Source organism: Propithecus coquereli, unplaced genomic scaffold (genome assembly GCF_000956105.1).
Source record: "Propithecus coquereli isolate 6110/MARCELLA unplaced genomic scaffold, Pcoq_1.0 Scaffold908, whole genome shotgun sequence".
Lineage (NCBI taxonomy): Eukaryota > Metazoa > Chordata > Mammalia > Primates > Indriidae > Propithecus > Propithecus coquereli.
Genome location: NW_012155374.1, coordinates 122,577 through 133,206, shown reverse-complemented (window position 1 = coordinate 133,206; position 10,630 = coordinate 122,577). Strand labels below are relative to the sequence as shown.

Genomic DNA, 10,630 nt, shown 5'->3' with positions numbered 1-10,630 from the left:
AAGCCGGGCTGGGCCGGGGGGCGCTTTCGCGGCGCGCGCAGGGGCTCCCGACCCGACCCCCTCGGACCTCGCGTCCCCGCCGCCTTCGCGCGGGTCCGGCGCCGCGCCCGGAGGGGTCGGCGCGGGGCAACTTTTCCCCGGGCCGGGCGGGGAGGGGCGCGGGCTCGGGCCCACCGGCCGGGGCGCGAGAGGGGGCGGCGGGTAGGGGCGCGGGTTCGCCCGGGACGAGGGGTCTCCCCCGCCGGCCCCACGCGCTCCGGGCCACCCTGGCGCCCAGCTGCAGCCGGGCCGCGTAGGAACCGGGCTGGAGCGGGAGGAGCAACTTCTGCGCTGCTCGAAGGCTCCGGCCTCCCTGGCCCCGGGACGGACGGCGCGCTGGGCCCGAGTGGCCTGTGTGCCGCCGCCTCCAGCAGGCCGCTGGTCCCTGGCGTGTGTCTTCCAGGCAGCAGGCTGGACCCCTCTTCCCCACAAGCGGCCGAGCCCGGTGGGTAGGTCGCCAGGGGCCGCATGAGCGGGACCCTGGAACCTCGGAAGGTACCATCCCAGAATTGGCCCCTCACTTTGGCAGCTTTGCTGTTCTCGGGGCTGGCCCTATATCTGGGGGGAGGACAGCCCAAAGGCACGAGTGTCAGTTTTCCTCTCCTCCCGTTGCCATCCCGCCCAGCGGTGTCCTAGCCCCGTGCCCGCCAACTCCAGGCCCGACTCCCTGGGAGGAGGAGTGGGCACGGCCGGGGCACCCACTCATTGCCCTCCCTGGGGTGTGGAAGCTGGTGAGAGGCAGGGAGGGGGAGACTTTATAAATGGGCTCCGGGAAGGATATGAATTTGGTGGCGGGACAGCAGCCAGGCTGTCAGGCCGAGAAGGATTTGTGCCGAATGGAAGTTAAAACAGCTGATTGTGAATGAAGCCTCCGGCCACAGCCCCTCCTGCCTGCCCACGCCCCTGCAGCCTGGGGTGCAGTCCAGCCACGCTGGGAGGTGCTCGAGCCCAGCGTGGGTGCAGGGCTTTGGGTGAGAGCAGGACGTCCACACAGAGTTAGTCCCTCCCGCCGGGGACGTGAGGGTGAGTGGGGTGTGTGCGTGGGTTCCAAGTTTGTCCAACCTAAGAAAACTCCGTCCCTGACTCTGTTGTGCTGGAGGCCTTGGCGGGCTGGAGTGGAGTGCTCTCCTTGGATGAGGGTGGGCACGTGTCCCCATTTTGCAGATGAGAAAACTGGTTGGGAGAGGCTGAGCTACCGGGCTGCCAAGTGGTGGATTTGGAATTTGGACCTTCAGCTGTGGGTGCTGTGTGACCGGAGCAGAGAAGAAAGCTGGGTTGTCCGTGACTTGCTACGGCAAGGCCTACGTGGGGCTGGCTGGGGCTCCTGTGTGGGAGGGCGGCGTCTCCTTTCCCCGCTAGAGCTTCACCACACAAGCGTGCGCACACAGAGCTGGGCTCTCCCCGAGATCCCTTCTGGAACGAGAATGCCCAGCACCGCCTCTGGCCCCTGGATGAGGCAGGGGCCTGGCGGCTGCACTCGGGCTGGGTACTGGGAATGCAACAAGTCTCTGTTCCTAATGGCCCTGGAGGGACGGGGCTAGCCTTAGGAGTTAGTACATGTAGGGCTGGGGAACAAGGGCGCCCAGGCCACAGGGTGGCTGTCTTGGAGTCCCCACGCAGAGGAGAGATTGTGCCTTTAGCCACTGCCTCGGGGACCTCGATGGGCGCTCCCCCACCGCAAGGAAGCTGGGAATCTTCTGTTCTCAGAACAGCAGCTCTCCGGAGGGACTGATGGCCTCCCAGGCAGCCCACGCCCCAGGGCTGAGCGGAGAGTCCTGGGCTCTGATTACATTTTAGTTTTTTCTAAGCTTGTGACCTGCTCTGAAGTCCAGTGCAGTTGAAGGTCCATTTAAGCGGCTACTTGCCTAAGCCCTTTTGTCAACACAGCCTAATCCCTCCTGGGGGGTGAGTGTCCGAGAGCCTGGCGGCTGGCTGCCTGGGTCAGACCTGGAGCTGCTGGGAAGGCAGCCGCCCCTTTGAGCTGCCCGGCCGCTTTGGGGTCTGAGGCAGAGAGGGCTTCCTCCTCCCAGCATTCGCTGCTGCTGGGCTTGGTGGGCCTGGGTAGGGGGGAGCTCCCAGTCACTCTGCCCCATCTGCCCCAAGCCACTCAGTGAGGGCAGGGTGCTGAGGGGTGGCTGTGCCCCCTGCCCATCTGGCCTCCTCCTGAATGGGGGGACTCTGAGGCTGAGCCTGCAAAGTCCAAGGGTCTCAGACCATACCAGACCCTCTTTGCTGCTGGTGGCCCATTTGCCCAAGGGGACCAGGTGGCCAACAGCAAAGCTGTAGGCGCACTGACCGCCCTCGGGGGGTACTCAGGGACCTGGGTGAGCCTGGAGCCCGGGCAAGGGGCTTCTGGTAACATCAGAGCCCTGGGGACCGAAAATAGAGCACATTCCGGGGCCTCCCGAAATAACAGGGTCACGTGACTCCAAGGAGGCTGGGCTTGGAGTCCGGCTCAGGCCTGACAAGGCAGTTCACGTCTTGGCCCGGGCACTGCCGACTGTTGGGGCGTTTGTTTTGGTAAACTCTGGAGGGGGCTCTGTTTGTTGACTGGGGAAGTGTCAGGGTGAGAAAAATGGCCCAGTCTGATGGTGGCCGTGGCCTTGCTGGCCAGCATCCTTGCTTGGGGCTGGCTGCGGTGCCTGGGCCGGAGCATGGAGCTCCGACTCCTCTGCCCAGTTGTGGGCGGGGCGAGCTGAGCCCCCAGGAGGGGTGGGTGCTCTGAGCGGCCCCGGGCATGTGGGGTGCCAAGTTGAGCCAGTAGCCTTGATCACAGAGGGCTGGCTGCCGTGGGCTGACTCCCAGCTCCAGCAGTGCCTAGTGGCTCTTCCAGCTGTGCCTGTCCTTCAGGGCCTGCGGGGTCTCGCTGCCTCCGGGAGCCCCTCTGACTGCTCTACCTTGGCCTCTGCCCCGTCCTCTCTTTGGCTCTGGGGGAGGTTGCCGTTGGTGGTTTGTGTGTTCTCTCCTGGCAAAGGGTATCTGGAGGGTTTGCTGGGCAATTACCGCGCAGGCAAAGATGGGGTGCACCCAGGGACGTCTGTCCCTGGGAGCTGGCTGTGCATGCTGGGGGGCTCTGGCATCAGGAGAGGGTGGCACAGACATCAGCTGCGTGGAAGGTGGTGTGGGGGTGGGGTGGAAGTCTTAAATGTCCACCTAGAGCCAGCTGAGGCTGCCTGGGGAGTTTCATTTCTTGGGTGGTGTCCAGTCTTGCCATGGCTCGAATGTTTCAGGGCTGGGGCCTTGAGTGGAGGGCAAGGCTTGGTTCCCTGGAGAAGACGGCTCCTGGGCCTGGCGCTGCTGTCCCAGCAGACAGGGCAGAGGCCTCCCAGCTGGCTCAGGGCTGGGGCTTCGCAAGCCGAGACCTGCCCTCCTACCTTCTCCACTGGGCTCGAAGTTTGCCTTCGGTTGGCTTTGCTGACCAGGACCTTGAGGTAGCCCACTCACTGGTCCATTTCCATGGGAACTGGCCGCTGGCTGGGCCAGGGTTGGGGTTGGTGTCCATCTGGGGTCACCAGGTGGGTTTCATGGATGCTGTAGCTGGGTGGGGGCAGACAGCCTGTCCTTCCCCTCCTTCCCCTCCCCCCCGCCTACCTGCCTGCGGCGTTTGCCTTTTACAAGGGGCAGTTCCATCCTCACTGCTCCCCCACCCCAGCTGACCCAGCTGTCCCTGGGTAGGGGCGGTGGTGGAGGGATCCCAGGATCGGCACCTTCCAGAAGAGGCTCTGGCTGGCTCTGTACTGTTGCTTGGCCGATGGTCAGGCTGGGATCAAGTCCTCTGGCCTTGCTGCCTGTGTGGCCTGCTCTCTGGCCTCTCCGGGCCTTGGTTGCCCATCTGTAAAATGGACACACTTGTTGGCTCTTCTGGGTGCTGGGAAAGGCAGCTTGGTTTGTTGCAGGCTGGCAGGGAGTTGGAGGAGCTCCATTTATGGGGTGTGTCCCCCCCTTTCCGAAGGCGAGGCCTGTGGCCAGGTCCTGTGCCTCCTGCTTGGATCAGGGTGGGGACAGGTCTCCAGTGTTGGACCAAAACCAGGCCACGATTGCAGGTGCTGTCAGGTGTGGGGAGCAGCCTCCGGGAGAGAGGGCCGGGTGGACGCTCAGGAAGCCCCTCCTCCGGGCATAGGCCTGCCCCCAGAGCCCTCACTTCCTCCCCACCCCCCCAGGACCAGCCCTGCTGCAGGGACCCTTCCTTCCTGGAGGCCTGAGGAGGCGGGTGGGGCGAGGGACTGCGCGTTTGCACACCCACCCGAGCCTGGTGCGAGATGTTCTGAGCAGTTGTGCCCCAGTGCCTCACAGACAGGGAAATTGCACCCTAGAGTTACAAAGCAATTGTCTGCTCAGCAGCTGAGCGAGCGTGAAATGGGGCAGAAAGCAGCTAAGTGAGATTGGCCGGGCTGTCGCTGGGGAGAGGGGCACGCGCTCGCGTGCAAGGCCGGTGTGTGCTGCTCGCTGTCTCGCACGCTCGCGTGTGGAGGCACGCACTCCGCCGGCCCTGCCAGCCGTTCCGCTGGGAGCTGACCTGTGCCCGCCGTGCTGGGAGCGACTTCTCGGGCTGCGCACATGGGTCACGGTGGTCCCTGCTGGTTTTGTCCACCCTTTTGTTCCACATCTCTCCCAAGTTGTCCAGGACCCACCCCTGTATAGAGGGCGCCTACTGTGTACCAGGGCCTTTGTTTTCAGGACGTTGGGGGGCTTCACAGAGACAAGCTCACTTCGTGGGTGGGGAAACTGAGCTCTGGGTGAGGTCTGGGCCTTCGCACCCTGCTGTTGCACCTCTGTGTGGTTCTTCCTGCTTTTCCTCAGCAAATCGATTTGCGGGGGCAGCTCTGAGCTCCACCCGGCCAGAACCTATCCCCAGGGTGGGGCCTCTGCTCCCCCGGTCCCTCTCCCCATAGTTAGCATCCTGAGAAGCAACCCACCCGTTGGGCTGGGCCTGCACTCCGTCCTGCTTCCCTGGGAGTCCCACTTCTGGTCCGGTGGAGGGCGAGGGCTCACCATGTCAGCTCTGTCTTCTGGGCCTGGGGGTCCTGGCCCTCTGGGGACTGGAGATCCTTTGATCCTTGCCCTAGGGTCGTCCTTGGCGGGGGTGGATGGGCTGGGAGAAGTCCCCACCCGATTGGGAAGCTGTAGGTTGGGAGAGGAGCCGGAGGCACAGCCTGTGGACCCCGTGGCCTGGCATCCACGTCCTTACGCTGCCAGGGCAGTGCTGTCTGGCAGCCTGGAGTAGGGGATGGGCAAGGACAGCCACACTGGGTCCCCAGGGCAGGGCTCTGGTTATCTCTGTAGTCCCGCCCCCAACACAGGCACATCACACGTGTGCACACACACATACATGCACACAGCTCCTCTCACCAGTGCATGCAGTGGCCCCGGCCTGCCCAGCGTGACCCAACAGAGTCCTGAGCCCTTCTCGGGGAGGATTCTGGTCTGCCAGTGGGCTTGGGCCACGTGCGGCTGAGGGAGCACCTGCCGGGTGCCAGCCTGGTCCTGTGGCCCACGGAGGAGGGGTGGCTCCTGTTGGAGCCCTTCTAGGGTGGGCTTTGAAGGAGAGGGAGGGTTTGGACAGGTGCAGCAGTGCCCGGAGGCACCGACAGCTGAGCAAAGCCCCGGCCAGAGGGAGTGAGGCTGGGGAGGGTGGGCTGGTGTGGTTGGGGCAGGGAGAGGTGGTCGTGTGGGCGGGGCAGCTGGCCAGGCCTGCGTGCCAGACTCAGGTGCCTGGAGACTGCGTGGGTCCCCTGGCGTGGTGGTCTTTATAGTTGGAACTGGGTCCAGCGCGGTGCGGGGGTGGGTTGGAGGCGGTGAGGCGAGGCTGGAAGGGGAGGCCCTCCCCTCTGGCTCCCTCTGGCCAGCTCTGGTCCCAGGTGGGCCGGGGGCCCCTATGAGTGGCTGTCCACCCTTGCCCTGGCTGGACTCCACAGTTTAGCAGGCTAGGCTGGCCTGGGGGGGGTCTGCTTTTCCTGGCCAGAGGCCCCCTGAGCATGGGGACGGGGAGGAGCTGCTCCCCACCCCCACAGCTTGCACGCTCCCCCCGGGCCTGACGCTGTCTGTAGAGGGCAGGGCAGCCAGGCCTCCTGGGGTCAGGGCAGGGACTGCAAGGGCCATGGAGGAGGCTGGACTTCGGGGCTGGGGAATAGGACACTGGGGATCTCTGGGGGGGCGGCGACAGAGCCTCTGTGGGTCTCAGTGTGAGGAGTTGCCGCGCGGGCCTCCCTGCCAAGTCTGCTGTTCCTGATTGGCCCTTGGCTCCAAGCTCCCACCCGCAACAAGGCTCTGCCTGCTGGGGCCGGGGAAGCAAAGAGGAGCCCTTAGCCCGAGACCCTGCTTCTGTGGTGACCCAGAGCCTGCCCCAGGCCTCCCGGCACCACTGTTGGACTATCTGAACAGCAGTGGTTTCCAGCCAGGCCTCAGTTTCCCTGGCTGTGCCCAGGGCACGGGGCTGGTGGTAACTGCACCAGCCTAAGTCTGGAGCCTCCAGCGCTGAGGGGAGGCGAGAGCGGGCTGGGCCCGGGCCAGGCCGTGTGTAAATCCTCCAGCCACTGTGGAGAAACCATGGAGTTCAAAGCCAGCCCCGGGTGCGGCCGCGGGGCTGTAATGAGGTTACTGATTCAACAGGCTTCCCGGTGCTGCCGCCCGGAACAAGTGGTGCTGGGAAGCCCAGGGAGGGCTCTAAGTATCCCGTAATTGACTAATTTAGCTTGAGTGTCCGCACGGGCCCCGGGCAGAGGTCAGGCGGTGACAGCCCAGGTGGCCGAGCCGCTTTGCGCACAGGCTCCCAGGGCTGCCCGTGCAAACCCCCATTCGGCAGGGCCCTGGGCCGGGCTGCCCTTGCCGCCACCCGGAGTCCCCACGCCTCGGGCTCCGCTGCCTGCCAGCCAGCCCACCTGGCCGTCCTCGTGCCCGGCGTTCGCCTGCCTGCGCCGTGTGGCGTGTGGGGCGCGGCCACAGCTTTGGACTTGGCGCTCGGCTACCTGGATTCACATCCGACCGTGAGGTCGGCTGGTTCCTGGCCTTGCGTTGCTTGGTGTCCCCCCGCTTGAGGGCCGAGGGGCGACCACACGCCTGCGGTGGGCTGTGAGGATCAGCCGGGAGGACGTCCATCCCACTTGCTCTGCTTTCTGCGGCTTCCTGAGGGCAGGGCCCGTCCGAGAGGTGGGTGCCCCTGCAGCCCCAGCACAGCCCTGCGGGATGTGCCCGCTTGCTTACGGAGGGGGAGGGAAAGGCCTCTCGTCTGACCGTGCATGGCGTCTGACCGTGCATGGCGGCCCCGGCCAACACCTGTGCTGGGGCAGGGTGCGCCGTGCCTGGAGAGGGGCTCACAGGCCGGCGTCCAGCCTGGTCTCAGCAAGCCTGGCCTGGCGTCTGGGGGACCCACGCTGTCGGCCGCGTGCTGTCGGGAGTAGGGCTGGCTTTGGGCAGCTCTGTCAGTGACTGCTGGTGGGGAGTGTGGGCCGCAGCGGCGTCCGTGTGTGCTGAGCCGTCCCTGCAGCCAGCTCTCCGCATGGTGGGGGCTGGGCTGCTCTCTGACCCGCTTGCTCCCTGGCCTGGGCAGGGCCCTTCTCCTCTCCGGGTCTCAGTTTCCCTGGGGCCTTACGGCAATGGGAGGCCTCTGCATGTCCCTCCTAGCACCTTGACTTTGCTCGGATGTGCTGCTGGCCATCTGGTGGGGGGCACAGCTGGAGACCAGCTCCTCGGGAAACGGCTCTGTGCCCCCCTGAGGGACGGCACTGGGCTGGGGTAGGGCCAGGGTCCCTGGGGCCAGGAAGCTGTGGGCTCTGAGTCAGCCGGGCCGGGGTATATGGTCACCCCAGTGGGGCCTAGCTCTGGATTTGGGCTGGGTGTGCTATGGCGAAACACTTTTGGGGTGGGCACCGAGTAATGGGGAAATAGTGCGTTTTAGGAAAGGGGGTGGGGTAGCAGAGCAGAGGCCGTGGGGGCCATAGGTGAGTGTGGTCAGTCCCCATGCCAGCTACCACTCAAGGACAGGCCAGCCTCTTCACTGCCTGGGCTCTGACCTCCCCTGCCTGGAACCTTCCATGGCTCCCCACTGCCTCAGCATGGAGGCCTGGCCTCCCCTAGCAGCCCTGTAGCCTCTCCTGCTTCATCAAGCATCTCTCACTCTTCCCCCGGCTTTCTCATGTCTGAACATGTTGGTGAGGTTGGCTGCCCCATGGGATGAGTGAGTGCTCCCTCTGAGTCATGGGCCGTGTGACCCTGGGCTGGCACATTCACCTCTCTGTGCCTCAGGTGCCTCACCTGTAAACTGCCTGGGGGAGTCAGTGAAGCTTCACAGAGGAGGTGATACTGTAGTTGGGTTTTGAAGGATGAGTAGGAGTTTATTTGGTGGGTTGTAGGAAGGGAATCAGAGAAGAAAGAATGGGTGGACCCTCTGCAAGGGAGATCTGACCTGAGCCAGGGCTATGGGTTGGGGTCCTCCCTGGGGGTTTCTGGAGGAGCTGACTGTGTGGCCAGGCTCTCGTGGCCTGCCCCTTGCCGGCTGGGTTACCGGCTGTGGGCATGGGAGGTGTGGTCAGCTGGTCTGGGAATAATTAACCCAGTGAGAAGCTAAGGCTGGGAGGGGGCCTTGCTGTGCCTGGTGGCCCCGGCTGGCCTGCCACCCTCTCCTTCCTGGGCCTGGGTCTGGAGCGTGACCCATCTTGGCCTACCACACACGCGTGGTTACGCCAGCTCGGGGCTGTGGCTCCCGGGGTGAGTGGCTGTGGTTGGGTCCTTTCCGGATGGAGCAGCGGGGTCCCGTCCCCACCTGCCTGTCTGCCCCACATCGCTTGGTCCGTCCCTGCCTCTCCCAGTGGGCAGCTCCGCCTGGGTGCCCCGGCATGAGTGCTGGGCTGTCCCCTGGCTTTGCTGTCTCCCACCTGGAGGGAGGAGAACAGCTCTGACCAGGACCAGAGTCCACGGGAGGTGGTGGAGCCGCCCCCACCCTGCCCCGCTCATGGACTTTCTGCTGGGATCAAGGTCGAGGAGGAGGGCTGAGAGGCGGGGCCTTTGTCACTGGGTGCCCGGCCACTCCGGGCCCGGGCAGCGGCGGGTGGGCCTCGGCGGGCAGCACCGCCTGTGGCTCCCACTTCCCTCTTCTCTGCCCCCTGGGCACGAGGTCAGGGCACCAGCGCCCCCGTCCTGGCGTGGCCCCCTTGCCCTGGGGCTGGGACCCAGGGAGAGGTCCCCGAGAGGCCACGTGGAGGTGGTCTCCAGACCCCTCCAGACCTCTGGACTGAGGGCGGTGGCACGCTCTGGGCCCCGGCTGTGCCATTCCCTTTCTGCCACGTGAACTTTGCGACTTGGAGCGCGTTACTTCCTTCCTCTTTCTCTTGGTTTCCTCGCTGTAAAGTGGAAGGAAGGCGGTGCGGCTGAGCTGGGGCTGGAGGGACGCAGCCGCTGCCCCCCGCTCCCCCCGGGACCCCCGGCAGACGGTGCTGACGGGCGCAGCCTCATTCCCACGGGCCCTGAGCCCTGAGTCTTCCTCAACGCAGGGCTGGCGCCGGGCACTCCTGTCATCGAGGGGGGTCGCCTCATAGGTCTTGTTCTTTCCGAATCTGCAGCACCAGGCACAGCATGAGCCTCCTGGGTGTTTGTTGAATGAATTAGTGCTCCCGGCAGGTTCTCCCCGGCCCCTCGGGTTCGGAAACGTGGGAGGGGAGCCTGTACCTCGCAAAGCTGGTGCTTGAAGTCATTGCCTTTACTCAAATTGTCCTCCTGGGGGCCAGTCCAACTTGCAGGCAGGGGAAGTCCTGCTGTGTGTCCAGCCTGGTGCTGGGAGGAGATGGGTGGGTCTGGGACTGGAGGCCGGGACCCTGTCCGGGAGGCGTCCTTGGACCAGCTGCAATCCCGAGGGCCCTGGGAGGGAGCCCGAGGCCCAGGCTGCAGGAGCGTGTGCCCCTGTGTGCCCCACCCCTGCCCAGCCCGCGTGAGGTGGCTAGGCCTGGCTTCCCGTGGACACAGACTCCCAGACGCAGGGGCGCCCCCAGCCCCAAAGGCCAGCCTGCCTGGGGACCCGGCTCCCTCCTCTGCTGCCGAGTACCCCACACTGAGCCTTGTTAGCTGGAGGAGTTGAGGCCAGCCGTAGGGTAAGAGCAAACCTCCCACCTGCCTGCTGTCCACCTGTCTGTCCACACCCATCTGGCTCCTGCTGGCCTTTGGGAAGGGGTGAGAAAGGTGCCTGGGGCCAGGTGGCCTGGGATGCGGCCACTCGACAGGGTGTAACTTTGGGCCAGAATGTTTTTAAACCTTGTTGGGCCTTAGTTTTCCGATCTGTACGATATCCCTGACCCCAGTCTGGGGTGGAGAGCATGTGAGTGTGGTGGTGGGAGGGTGTACTGGAGGCAGAGGGGACACAGAGGAAGCATTATTAGCTCGACCTGGTGCGCAGTGGGTTGGGCCTTCTGAACTGGGTCGTGAAGGATGTGTAGGAGTTCACCCAGAAAGTCAGTTTCTCCATCCCAGGCAGCAGTGTGCCTTCCCCTGTGGGGCTGGGCTCTGAGGCCCTGCGTCTCCTTGTAGCGCGATGCCTCCAGCGGCTGCACCCGACCACAGCTCGAATGGAACGCAGACCTTGCACTCAGAAGAGAAACGAGGTGGG

At 65.0% G+C, this 10,630-nt stretch overlaps 1 protein-coding gene across 1 annotated transcript in view; it reads left to right on the top strand.

Annotated features, from left to right (window-relative positions):
• RXRA (retinoid X receptor, alpha) overlaps positions 1 to 10,630 on the top strand; it is a 95,707-nt gene that overhangs the window by 937 nt on the left and 84,140 nt on the right. The gene's annotated exons all lie outside the window — the stretch shown is intronic.